Raw genomic sequence first — 5,146 nt, 5'->3', positions numbered from 1 at the left:
GATTTGATGCTGCAGTTCTGATAACAAGGATTGAATCCATGTTAATCCAAAGATAGATGCTGTAATGGCTTGATAATCAAGTCTTTGTGGATGCTCTAGTTACTATTTTTTGCTTTCGGAACTCCAAGAGATTGGTGTGCTACCAAGATAAACAATGTAAGCTGAAGAAGAAGTTCTGTCATCAGGGTTCTTTGCCCGGTCAAAGTTTATGATGATATTCTCTGTTGATGATATTAAAACAAAGACCCTGAAATAAGGGTTCCTTGAGATATCTAAACATTCTTCTGAGAATGGAATGATGCTGTTGAGTTGGCTTCTGCATTAACTAGGAGAGTTTATTGAGAGCAAAACTTATGTATGGTTTGGTGAGAGAAAGATGTTGAAGGCACCAATAATCTTCCTGAATTCTTTAGGATCAACAGTAGCAGAACCATCTTAAGTTTCAACGAAACATAGGTGGAAAGTGGTGTAATGGACTCCTTTACCCCTCTCGTACTTGTGAGTCGTGTAGGTCATGTCTTATTAATTGTGGTTCAAGTAACTAAATATTAAGAGTTACTTATAAATAGCCATTGTAATGGACAATCAGAATGCAAGTGAGTGAAAAAGTTTAGTTAAGTAGAAGATTTTAAGCTAAACTAATTCTGGAGAAATTTGAAGAAAGCTTGAAGAACAAAGAGAAAAACGAAAACAGGGATGAAGACATCAAATCTGAGAATCATAAGCCACTCACAATAACAGTTACTTTGCAAGTATTTATAATCACCTAAAACCATTCAATCCTTTCATTCAGCCTTAGAAGACTTAATCTAAGCGTATTTTTCTAGACACAAACAACGTGTCTTTGTTTTCTATGTTGTGGTAATTGTAACTAAACCACCCAGTACACTACCCGGTAAACATGGTTGTTAAGCCTACAACAAAAGACTTAAATGACACATACATCCTATTTTACTATATTAATTACAAGAGTTTAAAAAAGACAGGACTCGTTAATGTTTAGTAAATCAGCAGCAAACTAAAAACGATCCCTTGTTGAGAATCTTCTTCAACCTTTAATTTTCAGCTAGTTCGAGCCACATATTTAACTAGGTTGGGAATCAGTACTTCAACACTGCCCCATGATTCATAATCTGCTGAACTCCAAGACACGATCTGAGATGCTCAAACCTTTCTCTTCCCAAGCTCTTGGTAAAAATGTCAGCCAACTGGTTCTCTGTCTTGCAGTGTTTCAACTCACCTTCATTCTCTTTTACAGCTTCTTTCAGGGCATGATATTTGACCCTAATATGTGTAGTTCTCCGATATTGAACTGGATTTTTAGCAATTGAAACAACAAACAAATTGTCAACACATATCAGAGTGCCTTGACTTTGTTCAAATCCTAAATCTAGCAACCTTTTCCTCAGCCACAATGCATGATTTGTAGCTGCAGCACAGGCAATGTATTTTGCTTCAGCCGTGGACTGAGCTATAACCTATTGCTTCTTTGAATTCTAGGCAAAAATAGCACTCCCAAAAGAAAAACAAAATCCTTTTGTACTTTTTGAATCATCCAATGACCCCACCCAATCACTATCACAATGGCCTATAAGATTACCACTATCTTGTTTAACATAAGTCAAGCTAAAGTTTAGAGTTCCTTTGACATACCTTGGAATCCGTTTGGCAGCTGTGAAGTGTATTTGTGAAGGTTCTTGCATAAACCTTGACAACAACCAGGTTGCAAACATTATGTCTGGCTTGGTAGCAAACAGGTATAAGAGAGATCCAATAATGCTTCTGTAAATCTGTCCATTGGCTTTGGGAGAACCATCTTCTTTGCTAAACTTAGCTCCAGTAGTGAAAGGTGTGCTTACCACCTTACACAAGCTCATATCAAACCTTTTCAGTAGGTCCTTAGCATACTTAGCTTGATGCAAGAAAATCTATCTTGTAGATTGTTGCACTTCCATCCCCAAAAAATAGCTCATCTTCCCCAAGTCAATTATTTCAAATTCCTTCATCATCTGAATTTTAAAATCAGTTAGGTAACTGCTTTCAAGACTAGTAAGTAGTAAGTTATCTACACAAAGAGTCACAACAAATAAAACTTTCCCATCTGATTTCTTCACATATAAAGTGGACTTATTGATACTTTTCTAAAGTCCTTAGCCTTTGAAATACTTGTCCATCTTGTCATACCAGGCTCTAGGAGCTTATTTTAGGCCATATGGGCTTTTATCAGTTTACAAATGTCACGACTCGGAACTTTCATCGAGTCCGTGACAACCACCTCGACGTCCCGATAGACATTCATTATCCGGAATGTCAATCAAAACCTCGCAAGGCTTAACATCAGTTTTTTTCTCGCTTCCCTTGTGAGTATTAGTTATTAAAATCATCTTTTGAGAGATTATAAACTATTTCCAACTTAAAACAATAGAAAAATAATTTTTTTCCTCACATGGGCATTTTGGTCATTTTTTCTCAAAAATCTCGAAATCCGTCAAAAATGTAATATGCGAGTACAAAACACATAATTCGTAATCAAAAATAAGTTTAAATGTTTAAAACACTCATTTAATGTGAAATTATGACTATTAGAATATAATAAAAATATTCAATAAAATATTCTATTTTCTTATAAAACAATATTTATAGAGTTACCGGTAAATAATTTTTGTAGTGTAAAAGCTAAATAAATTCATATATACTGTAATACAAATAACCAAAGCATAAGATTTAATTTACAGTGACACGTGGACCCACGAGCGACCAAAAGTAAGAAAGAATGTGAATCTATAGTTTGGAGGATGCAAATCCAACGGTGGTCCTCGATGAATCAGCTATCTATATACTATCCTGAGCCTGAAATGGGTGGAAATAAGGATGATGAGATTATATAATCCCAGTGAGTAAACAAATATCATCTAAAATATCTAAAATCGAGTAAATTGAGATAGATAAAATAGTTTAACATATTATAATTCATCACCTTTCAGGTCATTTCAACCAAATAAAATCAATTCATATAAGTCGAGTAATCAACATGGCTTATGAATTTCTTAAAAGCTTTGGCTCGTGCCAAAAACATTCTCATACTCAGTTATCAGGGATACCTTGATCTAGGGTTATCCCAAACCGAGTCCGCCAAGGCTGTTAAAAAGTTATGTACACATAAATCATGTTTTTATTTTGAAAACATAACAGGTCCTTGGCGTTGACTAAGTTCCCCCTCACGTGGTGGTTTGGCGTGAAGTGTACTCTAAAAGTATTAGCCTAAGGAGTTATCCACTCGCTCCTCTCATACTGAGGTAAGATATAACGGGATTTACCGTGCCCCTCTAATAGGCTGGTCTATGGAAACCCGCCCACTATAGCAAGCTTATCCCACCATACAATAAAATTTGCGATAACATGACATGACAATTATTTTATTTTACAGTCTCTCAAGGTAAATCAACAGTTCATACATTTTCAGCACATTTACCAATTCAACCAGTCATGCCAATATTATCATAAGCCAATCAATTAGAACCATAAATTTATAACACATCAAGTGGTCTCCAATTACTCTATTTTCAAAGCCATCATTTCATTTCAAGACAATTTATAAAATCATTTCGTTTAAACACATTTTATTTATAAAACATAAAGATTTACCATTTAAACTCATTTTTCATAAAATCACAAAATCGGATAAAAATCACTTTAGATAATTAAGACGATAGTAAGGTTACTCACAATACTATGAGTTTGATATACTCCTATTCTCGATCTTCGGGCACAATCTCTTTACCCTTGTTAGAGGGCTCACCACCTATACATCATACGTGACACGAATTTCAATAAATTGTGTCAATTTATCATAAACTATTTTAGGCTCTATAAATCTATATGAATGCACGAAATGTGATGTAAAATGTCCAAATAGCTGTTTAAATACAGTATTCGACGTAATTCGCACTATTCTCGATGTAATTGTCTAAAACCTCCAATTTAACTCCAAATCGATTTCTTTCACTTTCTACACTCCAATTATACTTAAAATACCTCAATGACTGTGAATATGATTCAATTTATCAGTCCGAACCATAAATCACACATGTCTATACATTAGGTAAAAATTTGAATTTTCATGCCAAAATTTTTCATTAAATTTCTAGCCTCACCAATCATTAAATACCACCAAAATATCATGAAATATCATCAATTTCAGCCTCAATATTCTCCCTAGAAAATTCAGCCTCTTGTGGGTTTGTGAAGAACAAAGTGATTCCTTGCTAGATTTTCATACTTTCCATTACCAAACAACCAAAAACACTTAATTAGCTTGAAATCTAGCAAAATCAATGCTCAAAACCTCTCCTCTCAAATTTGGCCAGCATGGGTTCATCATGCAAACTTGAGTTCTAAGCATGGAAAATGAAAAAAAAAGCATGGGTAGTGTAAATCACAAGATAAAATCACAAAATTTTACCTTTATTAGCTTAATCCCTTGAAATCCCACACTTTTTCTTCAATTTTCCCACCTAGGGTTTGTGTTCTTTCCTTTCCTCTTCACTTCATGCTTTGGCCGGCCATATGGGTGAGACTAAGAGAGTTTTAAATAGATTTTACAAGGAAATTCTAGAATAATCCAAGCTTGACACATGGCATGTTTTCATTGGTTCATGTGTAACACTTATCCATTAAGCAATCTCTCTCCACCATATAAAATGTTTCAATTATCCACAATGTAAAATGTTAATGGCTGAAATCCATGGGCATGACAAGTGTTAGGTGTGAAAAATTACAATTTTACCCCTAGGGTGGCAAAATGACTATTTTACCCCTATGCTCGAAAAATGTCAAAATTAAAATTTTTCACTTCTCAAACTCAAATTATACTCCAAATGATCAATCTTAGTCAAAAAATTTCATCCAACACTCACGTCTTAACCTCATGTGGCAAAATGACCATTTTACTCCAAGGTCATAAAAATTCCAATTTAACTCCAAATCGGTCCTCGAATTCTGAATTACCATTTTAAGTCATTCTGGGATTTAAAATTCTCAATTTCATCTTAAAATCTCTATTTGGACTAGTTCGAGGCTTAATTCAACTTAGTTGCACCGCTAGGTACACCACCGATTTTTGACGATTTTTCTGGGCTTTCCAAGT

General features: G+C 34.5%; 1 long non-coding RNA gene across 3 annotated transcripts; it reads right to left on the bottom strand.

The window, feature by feature from the left end:
- Positions 703–4,504, bottom strand: LOC18612359. 3 transcript variants are annotated; one of them, XR_001926778.1, is made up of 4 exons: positions 4,463–4,504; positions 2,734–2,850; positions 1,654–2,009; positions 703–1,429 (listed from the first exon to the last, which is right to left on the bottom strand). It is a non-coding gene; the product is annotated as an uncharacterized LOC18612359 (long non-coding RNA). The 3 variants fall into 3 exon arrangements; XR_001926777.1 differs by lacking the exon at positions 4,463–4,504 and adding an exon at positions 3,727–3,766; XR_001926780.1 differs by lacking the exon at positions 4,463–4,504 and adding an exon at positions 3,727–3,766 and having other exon boundaries at positions 703–1,312.

Source organism: Theobroma cacao, chromosome 1, assembly GCF_000208745.1.
Source record: "Theobroma cacao cultivar B97-61/B2 chromosome 1, Criollo_cocoa_genome_V2, whole genome shotgun sequence".
NCBI classification, from domain to species: Eukaryota; Viridiplantae; Streptophyta; class Magnoliopsida; order Malvales; family Malvaceae; genus Theobroma; species Theobroma cacao.
Note: the sequence above shows the minus strand (reverse complement) of the source record. Positions and strands in the feature narration are given on the sequence as shown.